Below are 7,978 nucleotides of genomic sequence, written 5' to 3' on the forward strand. Positions count from 1 at the left end.
CTGTATCACCCAGAGCCACCTCTACCTGGTTCTTCCATTCTGGCTGAGAGGGAAGTCCCATGGGCCTAATGCATCTGGACTCACTGACCTGTGAGCGTTCGCTAGAAATCACCATCCCAATCCTCTCTTTCTGCTTCATGTGCATGCATCATTCAAATCCCATCGTAAGCTCTGCTGCTTTGTAAGCGCAGGTCTGAACGTTTTTATTCCTGTTCTGCAAACACGTGGGGAGCAGCTCCATGGGGCCAGGGGCGAGCTGGGGGCGGGGGGCAGAGAGGACGTCTCAGCATCCGTGCTGGGCCACTCACGCTCGGGTGGATCTAGCAGGTGAGCGAGCAGACACCTGCAGCCCTGTGTGGCAAAGGCCACGGCAGAAGAGCACCGCACAGCTGCAGCATGAAGGGGGCAGGGCGGGGCAGGGCTGGAGTAACGGGTCATGATGCCAGGGAGATAAAAATAAACTCCTCCGTGTAGGTTTAACAAAGCGCAAAGACCCAGAAATCAACAGGGAGACAGCTGCCAACTTGAGTGTGTCCTGGGCATTCAGGCAGTGCAGGCGCTGCCCTGGCCTGAGTTCATGAACGTTTAGAAGCCAAGGGTTCTTGGGGCCTGTCACTCTGCAGAGAAAACTCCGCTGGGACAGGGGTTCCACGGACCACGAAAGTTTAAGAACGTCCACAGAAAACTCTCCATCCCCACGTTGGCCTTGCTCTGGGAGATCAGGTTTTCTCAGCTGGGTACTGGGCTCACTAGAAACCTCCTCTTAGGGAAGCTGGGAGGAGCCCATGAGCTAACACAGCCTGGAGCTTGGCACATACTGGCACTCAGGAGATGCCCCCCAGGGGCAACACTCAGAAGGGGTCTGCCAGAGGATGATCCGCTATGTTCCTCGGTGTTCTACAGCCAAAGTCAGACCATGGCATGTCCTGTCTCGGGCCCAGGAGGACACTAAGATTTGACAGTGGCCCTCAAGGCCACAGCGCCCCACCCCCTGATGCATTTCTGAGCATCCCTTTCACTCTTTCCACCTGTTCCCTGGCCTCCTCGCTCTCTTTTGAACAAGCCATGCTGTCTCCTACCTCAGGGCCTTTGCACTGGCCATTCTCTCTGCCTGGAGCACCCTTCCCATAGGGACCTGCACGCTCACTCCCTCAGGCCCTTCTGGTCCCCACACATCCCCCCCTTATCAGAGAGCCTCCCCTGAAATAGCCTTCCCTCGCTTGCCCAGCTTCACTGTTTGTTACAGCCGTTATCATCACCTGGATACATTCATCCGTTTATCTTTTACTTCCTGTCTCTCCCAGCAGAATGTGAGCTGCACTGGGCAAAGGGTTTATCTCTTTTGATTAGAGTCATGTTCCCAGCTCCTACAACAGGGCTTAATAAATATTTGCTGAATGACTTCATAAGTCTATTTATTTATATACAAGAATATCAACAGCTTGTCTCTGTATCAACATGCACGTCCCAAACCCCTTGTGGGTGCCAGGTCCTGTGTGGGCACTGGAGGGACAGAGGTGAATGCTGTCCCCTTGAGCAGCTCTTGGTCTGGCTGAGCACAAAGACAGGCAGACATCCAGTGACTATACTTTGTGGAATGCAAAGTGGCAATGAAGTGCCAAGCTTCTGTCTGAGTGTCAAGACTGAAAGGATTTAATTCTGCTCAAGGCAGAGTTGGGAAAGTTTCATGGTGGAAGGATATTTGAGTGGGGTTTTGAGAGATGAATAGGAGTCTGTAAGTCAGGCAAGTTGAGAAAAATATTGTAGATGGAAGGACCCGCATGCATACAATAAACACACATGTGCACAGATGTGTTTGTGGAACACTCACTTGGAACTTGGAGTCAGAAAGCCCAGGTTCTAGCTGTTCCCCTACCCCGCCCCATTTAGTCTTTCTTTATGTGAGATCACATAGCTCCTACCCTGGGGCAGGCCCTGTGCAGGTGTGCCCCCAAAGGCTCTTGGTTTGGTGCAGGAAAGGAATTAAACAGTTTCAAATCTTAGAGAGTGGGTACAGAGGGGGAGGCCGTCCACCTGCAATACTCCTGGAAGGGAGCTGGGTGACCCACACAATCCTGGGAATGCTCTGACCCTCGGTTTCTTTATCTGAGATCATGCCCTACTTTGAGAGCAGTTCTGAAGATCCTACACATGCATGGAAACTGTCAATATCACTTTATACAGATGTTCACAGGGTGAGATGAATGTTTATATATTGATGTAGTTTTCCCACTTTTATGACTTTTCTCTGTGTAATCTAGGAGAAAGTACCCATTTTCTAGTCAGCCTAGATGCCTACCTGGCCCACATGTGCCACAAAAAATGGGACCGTGAAGTAAAATTCCTCTTCCTTTGAAACCAGTAGTTCTCATATGGTGTATTTAATGGAGATAGAATTGATGCTGTGAGCATTTGTCTTTAACCTAGATCATGTTGGCCCCCATGATGGGGGATGCTTCTTTGAGCTGCAGACTCAGGGTACAGGGGAACTGAATGCGGAAGATAACTTTTACCTTTCCTGTAAGACTCAGGGTCACACTTGACAGACAAGCAAACAGAGAAAACCACCTGTGATTGTAATTGTGGCGCGTTCTATGAAGAAACAGCTCAGGATGCAGTGCTCCACAAAACAGAGAGGGTGTGAGGACTTGTACCGAGGGAGGTCAGGGAGGCAGAGGGAAAACTGGGAGCAACAGGAGAAACCGATTGCAGAGCCAGAGGAGCTTAGTGAGGGCAGAGGGAACAGCATAAACAAGGGCCCTGAGGCTGTGACAGCTCCATCTGCCTGAGGAACTGAAGAAGCGAACACAGAAGGTGGAAGGGCTGGAGCGGAGGTGGACGCTGGGCAGGGCCAGACCAGACGGAGCCTGGGACAGCGGCTGATGGAGTTTGGAGCTTCCCAGGTCCAGTGGCATTGCAGGGTGCAGGAGGCCCAAGGGACCAGGACCTGTGAGAGTAAAAGCCTCCGAAGACCTGTGAAAATTCCTGGATGGGATGACCCTTCAAAGCTGTCTGAGTTGGGGCAAGAGGGCTGCGCTTCCTACCTCCTCTCAGCCACTGGATGCAGACGGCATGACCTTGGGTGAAGCAGCGCTTAAGGTAAGCGCCACCTGCCAGCAGCTTCCCTGGCAGCTGGGGTAGCAGGTCCCTCATTCCTTAAGGAGCGTCTGGATGGCACATCGACCAGAAACAGGAAGCCACCAAAGGGTTTTAAACATTTAGAACGGTCAGCCTAGCTCTTGTGTGGCAGATGGGCTGGAAGGGTTCAAGGCTGGAAGAGGAGCCAGAGATGGGGACAGGTCTGAGATGCTGTTTGGAGGTAGGGCCGGGAGTGCCTCGTGGTGCATGGGGCAGAGGGAAGCGTCAAAGATTTTTCTAGGAGTAACTGGGTGGTACCATTTACCGAGATGGGGGAGATGAAGGGAGGAATATGTTTTTTAAAAAGAGAATCAAAAAGGCTGGTTTGGGACTTAAGTTGGAGATGCACGTGAAATACCTAAATGGCTTTCCAGTAGGCATTTGGATCAGAGAAGATTTTTCAGAAGAGAGTTGTTGGCATAGATGTGTATCGGTCAGGGCCCTCCAGAGAAGCAGAACCAATAGGATCTATCGATCATCCATCTGTCTATGTATCTATCTATCATCTATCTATCTATCATCTATCATATCTATCATCTACCTATCATATCTATCTATCTATCTATCATCTATCTATCACCCATCTGTCTATCACCTATCTATCGTCTATCTATCTATCTATCATCTATCATATCTATCATCTACCTATCATATCTATCTATCATCTACCTATCATATCTATCTATCTATCTATCTATGGATTTATTTCAAGGAATTGGCTCACATCATTGTAGGGGTTGACAAGTCCAAAATCTGTAGGTCAGGTCAGCAGGCTGGAAACTCAAGCAGGAGCTGAAGCTCCAGTCTTGGGGCAGAATTTATTCTTTTTCAAGAAACCACAGTTTGGGCTCCTAAGGCCTTCCCACTGCTTAGAGGAGGCCCACCCACACGATCGAGGATGATCTCTTTTACTTAAGGTCCATCGATTGGAGATGTTTACCACATCCACAGAATTCCTTCACAGCAGCACCTAGATTTGTGTTTGACTAAATAACTGGTGCTGGCGCCCAGGCACATTGACACATAAGACTAAGCATCACAGATGATATTTGGAGTCATGATCCTGGCTGGGATTAGTTAGGTGGGCCATGTAGAGAGATGAGAAGAGGGCTTAGGATTGAAGCCTGAGGAATTCCAACATTTCAACTTCACGTGGAGATGGAGACACTGGGCAAGCAGAGTAGGAAGGAGTAGGCAGTGAAGACCAGGTTTTGTGCCCATCAAGTCCGGGATCCCATGGGCTAGACAAAGCCCTGCATTAGACAAAGCAGAGTGGACTGGCCTCTTGCCTGCAGGTCTTCCCATGGCCTTTAATATGCATGTATGCAGCCCCACAAGAAAGATGTAGTAGTTGCATTTCTCAGACTCTTTTTTTTTTTGCGGTACGCGGGCCTCTCACTGTTGTGGCCTCTCCCGTTGCGGAGCACAGGCTCCGGACGCGCAGGCTCAGCGGCCATGGCTCACGGGCCCAGCCGCTCCGCGGCATGTGGGATACTCCCGGACCGGGGCATGAACCCGTGTCCCCTGCATCGGCAGGTGGACTCTCAACCACTGCGCCACCAGGGACGCCCTCTCAGACTCTTTTGAACAATCAGGAGCCAGACTTTTCTGTTGTTGCTTTTGTTTTTGTTTTTTGAGAAACTTTCGGAAACTCTGCAGAAGGAAATAATGGCATCAAAAGAGCTTAAACATTGGAAGGGGAGCCCTGCAGCTCTAGAAGAAAATGAGGTCAGGACTGAGTGGAAGAGAAAGAATTTGGGCAACTAATGGAGTGGGGAGGGGTTGCCAAATGAGAGGTTCTCTTCTTCCCGCTGGAGACCGAGGGGGAGGGTTCAGACTAGCCCAGAAGGCCATTCAGCTGTCCAGCTGTCAGCGGTCTCACTGCTTCATCTTCCTCAAGGGGACTGGTACTTTGTGAAAGAATCTGATTCCAAAGCAAGACCCTGGTCCTTGAGGTCTGATGCGGAAGTCAGTGTGGGCAGGTCTGGCCGAGGAACCACGTCACGGGGGTTTAATCCCAGCTCCATCACGGTTGAGCTGGGTGACCTTGGGCCATTTTTTATGCCATCTCCTGGGGCCTCAGTCTCTTCATTATTTTTTTTTCTGGATATTTAAAACCACTTTTAAAAATTGAAGTATAGTTAAATTACAGTGTTGTGTTGGTTTCAGGTGTACGGCAAAGTGATTCAGTTATACACATAAATATGTCTATTCTTTTTCAGATTCTGTTCCCTTATAGGTTATTACAAAATATTGAATATAGTCCCTTGTGCTATACAGTAGGTCCTTGTTTTTTATCTATTTTATATACAGTAGCGTGTATATGTAATCCCAAACTCCTAATTTATCTCTCGCCCAGCCCCCCAAGGAGACCCAGTCTCTTAATCTGTGAAGTGGGCCTCTTCTCCGAGTTTGGGGATCAGGTGAGATGGCGATGGAGCAGGCCCTTGGTCAGCAGCCAGCAGGAGGTTTCATCACTTGGCCATTGCACAAGGCGGTGGTGGTGTGAGCACAGCAGGGTTACGTAAGCTGTCCTCTGCCTTGGCCAGGACTGGGGAGGGGAATAGGCAGGCGTACTTGACTGCCCTGAGTAGGCCATGCAGTGACTCAGCGTGGAGGGGGGCGTCCAGAGGAGCCTCAGAGCTCCGTCTTGGGCCATTTTTCAGGATTGTTTATAAACAATGTCCCACCAAGGTGGGCTTGGTGGTGAAGCTGTCAGGAAGCTGGGAGCTGGGCCCTGTGGCCTCTTCTTAACCTGTTCTGAGACTCCTGGAATTGGCCTGCCTTAGGGGGAAGGAGAGAAACAGGGCAGTCCCAGCCCTGGGTCCGTAGAGACGGTGTGTCGAGGCCTGTGGTGCACACACTCTGGGGGCCTGGGCAGCCCCCAACACGCTATGTTACCTTGAGAGAAGCCTCAGTATCTTCCCTGTGAAGAAATCTCTAAAATTCTGTAAGATGGTGTATCCCATTCTTTCTTAGGACACCTTCTATCACCAACTAGCATCTCTAAACCCCAGGAAACCTGAAGAAAGTGTCTGGTTCCCTCCTCCATTGTTGGGGGAAGGAGTGTGTGTTGGGACTGTGACGGGCACCTCGTGGGTGAGCACTCACTCAGAATTGTTAAAACATCTGTATTCATCTCCTAGAGCGGCTGGATCAAAGTACCACAGACAGGGTGGCTTAAAGGAACAGAAATTTATTCTCTCACGGTGCAGGAGGCCAGAAGTTCAAAAGCAAGGTGTCTGCAGGGCTGGTTCCTCCTGGAGGCTCTGAGGGGGAGTCTGATCTCTGCCTGGCTTTGGGCAGCAATCCTGGGCATCCTTCAGCTTGTAGAAGCATCACTACAGTCTCTGCCTCCATCTCCTTATGGCCTTGTCTCTGTGTCTTTGTGCATCCTCTTCTCTTCTTATCAGGATCCCAGTCACTGGATTTAGGGCCCATCTTTATCCAGTATGACCTCATCTTAATTACTTCTGCAAAGATCCTATTCCCAAATGGGGTCATATTCTGAAGTTCCAAGTGGATGTGAATTTGGGGAGGGAGGGGACACTATTCAACCCATGAGAACACCTTTATCTCACTTAATCTTCACAACGCCTGGATCCTCATTTTATATGCAACACCCCTGCCACCCAGAAACTCAGAGATGTTAACTGATCTCGTCCAAATTCCCACAGCCAGGGAGCGGTAGAGCTGTGAACCAGGGACCTGGCTCCAAGTCCAGGGCAGTCCCTGCCACGTTGGTGCCACCCTTTACAGTTTACAAAGCCCCCTTTCCAGAGTCATTAGCTCTGTGTGACTCAGGTATACTTATTGTATTATCTGCCCATTTCACAGATGAGGAAACCGAGGCCAAAGGCCGGTGTGGGGGAAATGAGTCAAGTGGTTTGTAAAGATCAGACGGTGAGTAGGTGGCATGGCAGGGACTCAAGGCCTGGACTCCATGGTTCTTCCCCTCCAATTCAATATTATATCTCCGTGTGGGTCAGGTGAAAGACGCCAGACACAAAAGACACATACTGTGTGACTCCATCTCTAGGAAATGGTCAGAATAGGCAGACCTAGAGACAGAGAGAAAATTAGTGGCTACCAGAGGCTATAAAGAGGAAATGACTGCTAATGGGTGTGGAGGGATGAAGGTGTTCTGGAATTAGGGGGCAGTGATGGTTGCACAACCCTGTGAATACACTAAAAGCCACTGGAATGGGTAAGGCACAGAACTCCTATCTCAATAAAGCCGCTCTAATAAAGATCTCACTGTAAGGTGTCAGCCCCCCGCCACTGGAGATGGTTCTTCAGGAAGCAAGAACTCACAAGCCCCAGAAGATGCAAAGTCTGCCTATCGGGGCAGAAACAGCCCAAGCCGAGGCCGGATGCTCTTCATGCAATAAGGCACCTTGGGAGCTGCTTCTGTGACAATTTGCATCCCCCTGTTAAGGCACAAACACACAGAAAGCAGGTGGGCTTCTGACCACACTCCTGAAGAACCGCATGGCCTTAGCAGGTTATTTCCCTCTCTGGGCCTAAGTTCCCACATCCCGAACTGGCAATGATACAGGCACCTCCCTACATGAGTGGTCGTGAGGGTCAATTCCAAAAAGAGCTCAACAATGGATAAACAACAAGGTCCTATTGTATAGCACGGGGAACTATAGTCAATATCCTATAATTAACCATAAAGGAAAAGAAAATAAATAAATTAGAGCTCAGCAGAGTGAGAGATATTTTCATGGAGCCCCTTTGACCTCAGCCAAAAAAACCCCACGAACAAACCATTAAACTTTCAGCCACGGCTATTGCCAAATTGTGTCCTCCTTGCTCAACCCTGACCCCAGCATTC

This window comes from Phocoena phocoena, chromosome 2 (assembly GCF_963924675.1).
Source record: "Phocoena phocoena chromosome 2, mPhoPho1.1, whole genome shotgun sequence".
NCBI classification, from domain to species: domain Eukaryota; kingdom Metazoa; phylum Chordata; class Mammalia; order Artiodactyla; family Phocoenidae; genus Phocoena; species Phocoena phocoena.